Here is a 12,301-nt window from a genome sequence, read left to right on the forward strand (position 1 = left end):
TGCCGAAACCCGGGATCGAACCAGGGACCTTTAGATCTTCAGTCTAACGCTCTCCCAACTGAGCTATTTCGGCAAGCTGCAGATAAACCACGTCGAGATGCAATCGAAACTTTATCAACGACTGTTACCTTTCCTTAGGTTCTTGCAACATGCTTTCACAGCGTAACGGTTTCGGCACAGTGAAATTCACGGACAGGTACGGCAAGACCTAATTTGGCAATGTTTATCATGATGCCAACATGAGAAAACCTTGTGGGTCAATGCTGGATTCGGTATTATTTCCTAGTCGGGCTGAGCTGATCCGTAAGCTTTCCTTAAAACTCCAATCAAAAGAATAAACTCTTGAGAGGGGGATTAGCTCAAGTGGTAGAGCACTCGCTTTGCATGCGAGAGGTAGTGGGATCGATGCCCACATTCTCCAAAGCTCTCTTACTGACTCCTTGCTTGCTTACGATAAGCATGAAGCAGCCAGCTTTTGTCTTAAGGGAATAATTTCATGACCTTCAAAGGTCTCTTAGAACATGGTCACTTTGGATTCCTCCAGCAAACAGTTGACATCTTTGCCACATCTCTTTTTACTTTTGGACAAAGGCTGTCCATAAGCCGAAGGAAGCAGAGGAAAGTCCAATTCAGTCAAAACTTAAGCATGTCCTGAAGTGGTACACCTATGCTTTTGGACAACGCGTACATGCAAGTTGACACCTACACATTTCCTTCTCCAAATGCTTTATCAGCAGATGAATTGAACATCTAGAGTCTCGAGTTCTGACAATCCCACTGTGAAATCTCACAACAAAACATCAAACAGTTTATGTCTGTTTATAATTTTTCAACAGAATGCACAGGTCATTCAAAAGCTGAGGCTTTCCACCTAGCTAGGTCGAGTTCATGCCGAAACCCGGGATCGAACCAGGGACCTTTAGATCTTCAGTCTAACGCTCTCCCAACTGAGCTATTTCGGCAAGCTGCAAATAAACCACGTCGAGATGCAATCGAAACTTTATCAACTACTGTTACCTTTCCTTAGGTTCTTGCAACATGCTTTCACAGCGTAACGGTTTCGGCACAGTGAAATTCACGGACAGGTACGGCAAGACCTAATTTGGCAATGTTTATCATGATGCCAACATGAGAAAACCTTGTGGGTCAATGCTGGATTCGGTATTATTTCCTAGTCGGGCTGAGCTGATCCGTAAGCTTTCCTTAAAACTCCAATCAAAAGAATAAACTCTTGAGAGGGGGATTAGCTCAAGTGGTAGAGCGCTCGCTTTGCATGCGAGAGGTAGTGGGATCGATGCCCACATTCTCCAAAGCTCTCTTACTGACTCCTTGCTTGCTTACGATAAGCATGAAGCAGCCAGCTTTTGTCTTAAGGGAATAATTTCATGACCTTCAAAGGTCTCTTAGAACATGGTCACTTTGGATTCCTCCAGCAAACAGTTGACATCTTTGCCACATCTCTTTTTACTTTTGGACAAAGGCTGTCCATAAGCCGAAGGAAGCAGAGGAAAGTCCAATTCAGTCAAAACTTAAGCATGTCGTGAAGTGGTACACCTATGCTTTTGGACAACGCGTACATGCAAGTTGACACCTACACATTTCCTTCTCCAAATGCTTTATCAGCAGATGAATTGAACATCTAGAGTCTCGAGTTCTGACAATCCCACTGTGAAATCTCACAACAAAACATCAAACAGTTTATGTCTGTTTATAATTTTTCAACAGAATGCACAGGTCATTCAAAAGCTGAGGCTTTCCACCTAGCTAGGTCGAGTTCATGCCGAAACCCGGGATCGAACCAGGGACCTTTAGATCTTCAGTCTAACGCTCTCCCAACTGAGCTATTTCGGCAAGCTGCAGATAAACCACGTCGAGATGCAAACGAAACTTTATCAACGACTGTTACCTTTCCTTAGGTTCTTGCAACATGCTTTCACAGCGTAACGGTTTCGGCACAGTGAAATTCACGGACAGGTACAGCAAGACCTAATTTGGCAATGTTTATCATGATGCCAACATGAGAAAACCTTGTGGGTCAATGCTGGATTCGGTATTATTTCCTAGTCGGGCTGAGCTGATCCGTAAGCTTTCCTTAAAACTCCAATCAAAAGAATAAACTCTTGAGAGGGGGATTAGCTCAAGTGGTAGAGCGCTCGCTTTGCATGCGAGAGGTAGTGGGATCGATGCCCACATTCTCCAAAGCTCTCTTACTGACTCCTTGCTTGCTTACGATAAGCATGAAGCAGCCAGCTTTTGTCTTAAGGGAATAATTTCATGACCTTCAAAGGTCTCTTAGAACATGGTCACTTTGGATTCCTCCAGCAAACAGTTGACATCTTTGCCACATCTCTTTTTACTTTTGGACAAAGGCTGTCCATAAGCCGAAGGAAGCAGAGGAAAGTCCAATTCAGTCAAAACTTAAGCATGTCGTGAAGTGGTACACCTATGCTTTTGGACAACGCGTACATGCAAGTTGACACCTACACATTTCCTTCTCCAAATGCTTTATCAGCAGATGAATTGAACATCTAGAGTCTCGAGTTCTGACAATCCCACTGTGAAATCTCACAACAAAACATCAAACAGTTTATGTCTGTTTATAATTTTTCAACAGAATGCACAGGTCATTCAAAAGCTGAGGCTTTCCACCTAGCTAGGTCGAGTTCATGCCGAAACCCGGGATCGAACCAGGGACCTTTAGATCTTCAGTCTAACGCTCTCCCAACTGAGCTATTTCGGCAAGCTGCAGATAAACCACGTCGAGATGCAAACGAAACTTTATCAACGACTGTTACCTTTCCTTAGGTTCTTGCAACATGCTTTCACAGCGTAACGGTTTCGGCACAGTGAAATTCACGGACAGGTACAGCAAGACCTAATATGGCAATGTTTATCATGATGCCAACATGAGAAAACCTTGTGGGTCAATGCTGGATTCGGTATTATTTCCTAGTCGGGCTGAGCTGATCCGTAAGCTTTCCTTAAAACTCCAATCAAAAGAATAAACTCTTGAGAGGGGGATTAGCTCAAGTGGTAGAGCGCTCGCTTTGCATGCGAGAGGTAGTGGGATCGATGCCCACATTCTCCAAAGCTCTCTTACTGACTCCTTGCTTGCTTACGATAAGCATGAAGCAGCCAGCTTTAGTCTTAAGGGAATCATTTCATGACCTTCAAAGGTCTCTTAGAACATGGTCACTTTGGATTCCTCCAGCAAACAGTTGACATCTTTGCCACATCTTTTTTTACTTTTGGACAAAGGCTGTCCATAAGCCGAAGGAAGCAGAGGAAAGTCCAATTCAGTCAAAACTTAAGCATGTCGTGAAGTGGTACACCTATGCTTTTGGACAACGCGTACATGCAAGTTGACACCTACACATTTCCTTCTCCAAATGCTTTATCAGCAGATGAATTGAACATCTAGAGTCTCGAGTTCTGACAATCCCACTGTGAAATCTCACAACAAAACATCAAACAGTTTATGTCTGTTTATAATTTTTCAACAGAATGCACAGGTCATTCAAAAGCTGAGGCTTTCCACCTAGCTAGGTCGAGTTCATGCCGAAACCCGGGATTGAACCAGGGACCTTTAGATCTTCAGTCTAACGCTCTCCCAACTGAGCTATTTCGGCAAGCTGCAGATAAACCACGTCGAGATGCAAACGAAACTTTATCAACGACTGTTACCTTTCCTTAGGTTCTTGCAACATGCTTTCACAGCGTAACGGTTTCGGCACAGTGAAATTCACGGACAGGTACAGCAAGACCTAATTTGGCAATGTTTATCATGATGCCAACATGAGAAAACCTTGTGGGTCAATGCTGGATTCGGTATTATTTCCTAGTCGGGCTGAGCTGATCCGTAAGCTTTCCTTAAAACTCCAATCAAAAGAATAAACTCTTGAGAGGGGGATTAGCTCAAGTGGTAGAGCGCTCGCTTTGCATGCGAGAGGTAGTGGGATCGATGCCCACATTCTCCAAAGCTCTCTTACTGACTCCTTGCTTGCTTACGATAAGCATGAAGCAGCCAGCTTTAGTCTTAAGGGAATAATTTCATGACCTTCAAAGGTCTCTTAGAACATGGTCACTTTGGATTCCTCCAGCAAACAGTTGACATCTTTGCCACATCTCTTTTTACTTTTGGACAAAGGCTGTCCATAAGCCGAAGGAAGCAGAGGAAAGTCCAATTCAGTCAAAACTTAAGCATGTCGTGAAGTGGTACACCTATGCTTTTGGACAACGCGTACATGCAAGTTGACACCTACACATTTCCTTCTCCAAATGCTTTATCAGCAGATGAATTGAACATCTAGAGTCTCGAGTTCTGACAATCCCACTGTGAAATCTCACAACAAAACATCAAACAGTTTATGTCTGTTTATAATTTTTCAACAGAATGCACAGGTCATTCAAAAGCTGAGGCTTTCCACCTAGCTAGGTCGAGTTCATGCCGAAACCCGGGATCGAACCAGGGACCTTTAGATCTTCAGTCTAACGCTCTCCCAACTGAGCTATTTCGGCAAGCTGCAGATAAACCACGTCGAGATGCAATCGAAACTTTATCAACGACTGTTACCTTTCCTTAGGTTCTTGCAACATGCTTTCACAGCGTAACGGTTTCGGCACAGTGAAATTCACGGACAGGTACGGCAAGACCTAATTTGGCAATGTTTATCATGATGCCAACATGAGAAAACCTTGTGGGTCAATGCTGGATTCGGTATTATTTCCTAGTCGGGCTGAGCTGATCCGTAAGCTTTCCTTAAAACTCCAATCAAAAGAATAAACTCTTGAGAGGGGGATTAGCTCAAGTGGTAGAGCGCTCGCTTTGCATGCGAGAGGTAGTGGGATCGATGCCCACATTCTCCAAAGCTCTCTTACTGACTCCTTGCTTGCTTACGATAAGCATGAAGCAGCCAGCTTTTGTCTTAAGGGAATAATTTCATGACCTTCAAAGGTCTCTTATGGCGCATTTCCACTAGGGCCTGCTTGGCGCGGTACGGTTCGATACGGGTCGCTTCGCAACGGAACGGTACGGTCGCGTTGTGTTTCCATTACAATGGTGAACCACCCCAATGTGGGTGGAGTCGCTGTTGGCGCGCGGGTTTTAGTGTCGTGACATCATTTGTATGCGACCACAACACCGGCACAACACCCCTTAACAAATAGCATTATTGTATCTTATTTATCTTTATCTTCATTATTGTATGTGGTTGCTCTAATTATTGATAATAATTTGGTATTACTCAAACAGGCTGAACACACCCTGCATAAAAAGCATCAGTCATACAATCAAATGAAATCAAACTTTATTATGAAATATAGATATTTAAAGTACAACATATGTAAATAATATAGTTATAGTTTTAAAAAGTGCAAAAAGCAAATATATACGTATAGCTTTATATGAAATAAATATTTATAGTACTACAAGCAACATTTTGTGTGCTTTTACTGGCGTCTGTCTCGCATGGTGTTCACAAGTTCGCCAAGCACCCCGAGGAAAGCCCGGTTGAAGGAAACATTTTCCGCCAACTCCGCTCGCCTCGTCAGTGGAAGGGGAATCTTGAACGTAAAAAATAACAAATATTAAACACAAGCATTCCCGTGAAAGCAACAACGATATAGTGTAACTGCACAAAATGTGTAGCACGTCATCGCTGCTATGGCTACAGCTAACTAGCAACTAGCAAGGCTAAGAGCTAGCTATTGTACAGTAGTGACTGTGGTGGTAACATTAACTACAAACACAGCTCTAAATTCCTGCGTTTACAATAGATGCGTTCATATTACGTTCATATTACATCTTTTACGAGCCTAGTAGTAAAACTGTGAAATCACAATACACTCACCATTCTCCGTGGCCTCCAGCACCGACATCGCCGTGTCCAGCACGTTTTCTCTTCCGTTACTGGCTGGCCGGTGACCGTATATGACATCCATTTGCTGGAACCATTTCCAGTCTTTGCGGTTTTGCTCCGCTGCGTCCGTTATGGTCCTTCACCGCCCGGTAATCGCGTTAAGCTTTTTTAGCTTGGACCGACCGGCACTGCTGAACGGACCGCTGGTAGCCATGAGTGGCCATTAGCGCGGAAACCTCGCTAAAAACCTTTACATTTCTAGTGGCCCCGTCCAGTTCGCCCTGGATTTTTTGATCGCTGATTATTAACAGAAAGGTTTGTACCTTGGCGTTTGACCAGGGAACAGACTTCGCTCCTTGGGTTTTAAAAATGGCTGAGGAGTCCATCGCATAGCGGAGGAGTCGCTCTCCTGACGCAACCTGTGACGACACTCCCTGGCCAATCAGTGTCATGCTGTTCTTCCACGTCACAGAACTGTACCGCTTCGGAACGGTTAGAACCTCAAGCGAGTCGGTACGAAAAAAGTACCCAAAGGGGCCGGCTAAACGGGTCCTGGTACTAATGGAAACACTCACAAACCGTCGCGAATCGAACCGTACCGTGCCAAGCAGGCCCTAGTGGAAATGCGCCATTAGAACATGGTCACTTTGGATTCCTCCAGCAAACAGTTGACATCTTTGCCACATCTCTTTTTACTTTTGGACAAAGGCTGTCCATAAGCCGAAGGAAGCAGAGGAAAGTCCAATTCAGTCAAAACTTAAGCATGTCGTGAAGTGGTACACCTATGCTTTTGGACAACGCGTACATGCAAGTTGACACCTACACATTTCCTTCTCCAAATGCTTTATCAGCAGATGAATTGAACATCTAGAGTCTCGAGTTCTGACAATCCCACTGTGAAATCTCACAACAAAACATCAAACAGTTTATGTCTGTTTATAATTTTTCAACAGAATGCACAGGTCATTCAAAAGCTGAGGCTTTCCACCTAGCTAGGTCGAGTTCATGCCGAAACCCGGGATCGAACCAGGGACCTTTAGATCTTCAGTCTAACGCTCTCCCAACTGAGCTATTTCGGCAAGCTGCAGATAAACCACGTCGAGATGCAAACGAAACTTTATCAACGACTGTTACCTTTCCTTAGGTTCTTGCAACATGCTTTCACAGCGTAACGGTTTCGGCACAGTGAAATTCACGGACAGGTACAGCAAGACCTAATTTGGCAATGTTTATCATGATGCCAACATGAGAAAACCTTGTGGGTCAATGCTGGATTCGGTATTATTTCCTAGTCGGGCTGAGCTGATCCGTAAGCTTTCCTTAAAACTCCAATCAAAAGAATAAACTCTTGAGAGGGGGATTAGCTCAAGTGGTAGAGCGCTCGCTTTGCATGCGAGAGGTAGTGGGATCGATGCCCACATTCTCCAAAGCTCTCTTACTGACTCCTTGCTTGCTTACGATAAGCATGAAGCAGCCAGCTTTAGTCTTAAGGGAATAATTTCATGACCTTCAAAGGTCTCTTAGAACATGGTCACTTTGGATTCCTCCAGCAAACAGTTGACATCTTTGCCACATCTCTTTTTACTTTTGGACAAAGGCTGTCCATAAGCCGAAGGAAGCAGAGGAAAGTCCAATTCAGTCAAAACTTAAGCATGTCGTGAAGTGGTACACCTATGCTTTTGGACAACGCGTACATGCAAGTTGACACCTACACATTTCCTTCTCCAAATGCTTTATCAGCAGATGAATTGAACATCTAGAGTCTCGAGTTCTGACAATCCCACTGTGAAATCTCACAACAAAACATCAAACAGTTTATGTCTGTTTATAATTTTTCAACAGAATGCACAGGTCATTCAAAAGCTGAGGCTTTCCACCTAGCTAGGTCGAGTTCATGCCGAAACCCGGGATCGAACCAGGGACCTTTAGATCTTCAGTCTAACGCTCTCCCAACTGAGCTATTTCGGCAAGCTGCAGATAAACCACGTCGAGATGCAAACGAAACTTTATCAACGACTGTTACCTTTCCTTAGGTTCTTGCAACATGCTTTCACAGCGTAACGGTTTCGGCACAGTGAAATTCACGGACAGGTACAGCAAGACCTAATTTGGCAATGTTTATCATGATGCCAACATGAGAAAACCTTGTGGGTCAATGCTGGATTCGGTATTATTTCCTAGTCGGGCTGAGCTGATCCGTAAGCTTTCCTTAAAACTCCAATCAAAAGAATAAACTCTTGAGAGGGGGATTAGCTCAAGTGGTAGAGCGCTCGCTTTGCATGCGAGAGGTAGTGGGATCGATGCCCACATTCTCCAAAGCTCTCTTACTGACTCCTTGCTTGCTTACGATAAGCATGAAGCAGCCAGCTTTAGTCTTAAGGGAATAATTTCATGACCTTCAAAGGTCTCTTAGAACATGGTCACTTTGGATTCCTCCAGCAAACAGTTGACATCTTTGCCACATCTCTTTTTACTTTTGGACAAAGGCTGTCCATAAGCCGAAGGAAGCAGAGGAAAGTCCAATTCAGTCAAAACTTAAGCATGTCGTGAAGTGGTACACCTATGCTTTTGGACAACGCGTACATGCAAGTTGACACCTACACATTTCCTTCTCCAAATGCTTTATCAGCAGATGAATTGAACATCTAGAGTCTCGAGTTCTGACAATCCCACTGTGAAATCTCACAACAAAACATCAAACAGTTTATGTCTGTTTATAATTTTTCAACAGAATGCACAGGTCATTCAAAAGCTGAGGCTTTCCACCTAGCTAGGTCGAGTTCATGCCGAAACCCGGGATCGAACCAGGGACCTTTAGATCTTCAGTCTAACGCTCTCCCAACTGAGCTATTTCGGCAAGCTGCAGATAAACCACGTCGAGATGCAAACGAAACTTTATCAACGACTGTTACCTTTCCTTAGGTTCTTGCAACATGCTTTCACAGCGTAACGGTTTCGGCACAGTGAAATTCACGGACAGGTACGGCAAGACCTAATTTGGCAATGTTTATCATGATGCCAACATGAGAAAACCTTGTGGGTCAATGCTGGATTCGGTATTATTTCCTAGTCGGGCTGAGCTGATCCGTAAGCTTTCCTTAAAACTCCAATCAAAACTATAAACTCTTGAGAGGGGGATTAGCTCAAGTGGTAGAGCGCTCGCTTTGCATGCGAGAGGTAGTGGGATCGATGCCCACATTCTCCAAAGCTCTCTTACTGACTCCTTGCTTGCTTACGATAAGCATGAAGCAGCCAGCTTTAGTCTTAAGGGAATAATTTCATGACCTTCAAAGGTCTCTTAGAACATGGTCACTTTGGATTCCTCCAGCAAACAGTTGACATCTTTGCCACATCTCTTTTTACTTTTGGACAAAGGCTGTCCATAAGCCGAAGGAAGCAGAGGAAAGTCCAATTCAGTCAAAACTTAAGCATGTCGTGAAGTGGTACACCTATGCTTTTGGACAACGCGTACATGCAAGTTGACACCTACACATTTCCTTCTCCAAATGCTTTATCAGCAGATGAATTGAACATCTAGAGTCTTGAGTTCTGACAATCCCACTGTGAAATCTCACAACAAAACATCAAACAGTTTATGTCTGTTTATAATTTTTCAACAGAATGCACAGGTCATTCAAAAGCTGAGGCTTTCCACCTAGCTAGGTCGAGTTCATGCCGAAACCCGGGATCGAACCAGGGACCTTTAGATCTTCAGTCTAACGCTCTCCCAACTGAGCTATTTCGGCAAGCTGCAGATAAACCACGTCGAGATGCAATCGAAACTTTATCAACGACTGTTACCTTTCCTTAGGTTCTTGCAACATGCTTTCACAGCGTAACGGTTTCGGCACAGTGAAATTCACGGACAGGTACGGCAAGACCTAATTTGGCAATGTTTATCATGATGCCAACATGAGAAAACCTTGTGGGTCAATGCTGGATTCGGTATTATTTCCTAGTCGGGCTGAGCTGATCCGTAAGCTTTCCTTAAAACTCCAATCAAAAGAATAAACTCTTGAGAGGGGGATTAGCTCAAGTGGTAGAGCGCTCGCTTTGCATGCGAGAGGTAGTGGGATCGATGCCCACATTCTCCAAAGCTCTCTTACTAACTCCTTGCTTGCTTACGATAAGCATGAAGCAGCCAGCTTTTGTCTTAAGGGAATAATTTCATGACCTTCAAAGGTCTCTTAGAACATGGTCACTTTGGATTCCTCCAGCAAACAGTTGACATCTTTGCCACATCTCTTTTTACTTTTGGACAAAGGCTGTCCATAAGCCGAAGGAAGCAGAGGAAAGTCCAATTCAGTCAAAACTTAAGCATGTCGTGAAGTGGTACACCTATGCTTTTGGACAACGCGTACATGCAAGTTGACACCTACACATTTCCTTCTCCAAATGCTTTATCAGCAGATGAATTGAACATCTAGAGTCTCGAGTTCTGACAATCCCACTGTGAAATCTCACAACAAAACATCAAACAGTTTATGTCTGTTTATAATTTTTCAACAGAATGCACAGGTCATTCAAAAGCTGAGGCTTTCCACCTAGCTAGGTCGAGTTCATGCCGAAACACGGGATCGAACCAGGGACCTTTAGATCTTCAGTCTAACGCTCTCCCAACTGAGCTATTTCGGCAAGCTGCAGATAAACCACGTCGAGATGCAAACGAAACTTTATCAACGACTGTTACCTTTCCTTAGGTTCTTGCAACATGCTTTCACAGCGTAACGGTTTCGGCACAGTGAAATTCACGGACAGGTACAGCAAGACCTAATTTGGCAATGCTTATCATGATGCCAACATGAGAAAACCTTGTGGGTCAATGCTGGATTCGGTATTATTTCCTAGTCGGGCTGAGCTGATCCGTAAGCTTTCCTTAAAACTCCAATCAAAAGAATAAACTCTTGAGAGGGGGATTAGCTCAAGTGGTAGAGCGCTCGCTTTGCATGCGAGAGGTAGTGGGATCGATGCCCACATTCTCCAAAGCTCTCTTACTGACTCCTTGCTTGCTTACGATAAGCATGAAGCAGCCAGCTTTAGTCTTAAGGGAATAATTTCATGACCTTCAAAGGTCTCTTAGAACATGGTCACTTTGGATTCCTCCAGCAAACAGTTGACATCTTTGCCACATCTCTTTTTACTTTTGGACAAAGGCTGTCCATAAGCCGAAGGAAGCAGAGGAAAGTCCAATTCAGTCAAAACTTAAGCATGTCGTGAAGTGGTACACCTATGCTTTTGGACAACGCGTACATGCAAGTTGACACCTACACATTTCCTTCTCCAAATGCTTTATCAGCAGATGAATTGAACATCTAGAGCAGGGGTGTCAAACTCATTTCGCATTGTGGGCCACATACGGCCTAGGGAGATGTCAAGTGGGCCGGACCATTAAAATTATACCATACTCTGCTATAAATAACCAAAATATCATGTCTTTCCTTTGCTTTGGTGTAAAGAAGCACAAGAACATTAGGAAAATATTGAAATTTAATGAACTATCCTTTTACAAAACATTACATGAAACACCTCATATTTCCTTAGGCTTAGACAAATGTGCAATTTACTTTTATCATTCACAAATATGCATTGCAACTGATCCCACTGATTGTACAAAGGCACAAAACTTTAATTGGTACTGAAAAATATAGTAATGCACTTTAAGATTAAATGAGACTTTTAAAGAAAGGAATTTTTAAACCACTTACACATACGCATATAAAATCTAAATGTAATCCCTGCGTACACCTTACAAACTAAGGAGAGTGATTTTAAATGTGTAATGAAGAAAGTGTTCGCCTGTCCTGTAAATCTGTAAACTTCATACATACATTTTGGCTAATGAGGGTGTAGCGGAGAGGTAGAGACCAAGGTATTAACAACGTCGTAACAACCAGCGGATGGCGCATTGATACCGTCTGCTGTATTCAGTCTGTCTCAGTGATGCGGCTTGTCTTCTACTCTGATGGAAAGAGTGCGCCCCTTAGCGGATAATCCATGAATTGCAACGAATAAAAAATATTAATTCCATGTCTTTTATGCATTTGTTCCACTTTCAAATTATCCTGCGGGCCTGATCGAACCTCCTTGGGGGCCGGTTCCGGCCCGCGGGCCGTATGTTTGACACCCCTGATCTAGAGTCTCGAGTTCTGACAATCCCACTGTGAAATCTCACAACAAAACATCAAACAGTTTATGTCTGTTTATAATTTTTCAACAGAATGCACAGGTCATTCAAAAGCTGAGGCTTTCCACCTAGCTAGGTCGAGTTCATGCCGAAACCCGGGACCGAACCAGGGACCTTTAGATCTTCAGTCTAACGCTCTCCCAACTGAGCTATTTCGGCAAGCTGCAGATAAACCACGTCGAGATGCAAACGAAACTTTATCAACGACTGTTACCTTTCCTTAGGTTCTTGCAACATGCTTTCACAGCGTAACGGTTTC

At 43.6% G+C, this 12,301-nt stretch overlaps 12 non-coding genes across 12 annotated transcripts; all 12 read right to left on the reverse strand.

The window, feature by feature from the left end:
* On the reverse strand, window positions 1-73 carry trnaf-gaa (transfer RNA phenylalanine (anticodon GAA)). Its single transcript has one exon. It is a non-coding gene; the product is annotated as a tRNA-Phe (tRNA).
* Window positions 74-889: 816 nt separating this feature from the next.
* On the reverse strand, window positions 890-962 carry trnaf-gaa (transfer RNA phenylalanine (anticodon GAA)). Its single transcript has one exon. It is a non-coding gene; the product is annotated as a tRNA-Phe (tRNA).
* Window positions 963-1,778: 816 nt separating this feature from the next.
* On the reverse strand, window positions 1,779-1,851 carry trnaf-gaa (transfer RNA phenylalanine (anticodon GAA)). The gene has a single exon. It is a non-coding gene; the product is annotated as a tRNA-Phe (tRNA).
* An 816-nt stretch (window positions 1,852-2,667) lies between these two features.
* On the reverse strand, window positions 2,668-2,740 carry trnaf-gaa (transfer RNA phenylalanine (anticodon GAA)). Its single transcript has one exon. It is a non-coding gene; the product is annotated as a tRNA-Phe (tRNA).
* An 816-nt stretch (window positions 2,741-3,556) lies between these two features.
* Window positions 3,557-3,629, reverse strand: trnaf-gaa (transfer RNA phenylalanine (anticodon GAA)). Its single transcript has one exon. It is a non-coding gene; the product is annotated as a tRNA-Phe (tRNA).
* Window positions 3,630-4,445: 816 nt separating this feature from the next.
* trnaf-gaa (transfer RNA phenylalanine (anticodon GAA)) lies at window positions 4,446-4,518 on the reverse strand. Its single transcript has one exon. It is a non-coding gene; the product is annotated as a tRNA-Phe (tRNA).
* Window positions 4,519-6,864: 2,346 nt separating this feature from the next.
* On the reverse strand, window positions 6,865-6,937 carry trnaf-gaa (transfer RNA phenylalanine (anticodon GAA)). The gene has a single exon. It is a non-coding gene; the product is annotated as a tRNA-Phe (tRNA).
* An 816-nt stretch (window positions 6,938-7,753) lies between these two features.
* trnaf-gaa (transfer RNA phenylalanine (anticodon GAA)) lies at window positions 7,754-7,826 on the reverse strand. Its single transcript has one exon. It is a non-coding gene; the product is annotated as a tRNA-Phe (tRNA).
* An 816-nt stretch (window positions 7,827-8,642) lies between these two features.
* trnaf-gaa (transfer RNA phenylalanine (anticodon GAA)) lies at window positions 8,643-8,715 on the reverse strand. The gene has a single exon. It is a non-coding gene; the product is annotated as a tRNA-Phe (tRNA).
* An 816-nt stretch (window positions 8,716-9,531) lies between these two features.
* On the reverse strand, window positions 9,532-9,604 carry trnaf-gaa (transfer RNA phenylalanine (anticodon GAA)). The gene has a single exon. It is a non-coding gene; the product is annotated as a tRNA-Phe (tRNA).
* An 816-nt stretch (window positions 9,605-10,420) lies between these two features.
* On the reverse strand, window positions 10,421-10,493 carry trnaf-gaa (transfer RNA phenylalanine (anticodon GAA)). Its single transcript has one exon. It is a non-coding gene; the product is annotated as a tRNA-Phe (tRNA).
* A 1,635-nt stretch (window positions 10,494-12,128) lies between these two features.
* trnaf-gaa (transfer RNA phenylalanine (anticodon GAA)) lies at window positions 12,129-12,201 on the reverse strand. Its single transcript has one exon. It is a non-coding gene; the product is annotated as a tRNA-Phe (tRNA).
* Between the last annotated feature and the right edge of the window lie 100 nt (window positions 12,202-12,301).

This window comes from Brachyhypopomus gauderio, unplaced genomic scaffold (assembly GCF_052324685.1).
Source record: "Brachyhypopomus gauderio isolate BG-103 unplaced genomic scaffold, BGAUD_0.2 sc90, whole genome shotgun sequence".
Classification (NCBI taxonomy): domain Eukaryota; kingdom Metazoa; phylum Chordata; class Actinopteri; order Gymnotiformes; family Hypopomidae; genus Brachyhypopomus; species Brachyhypopomus gauderio.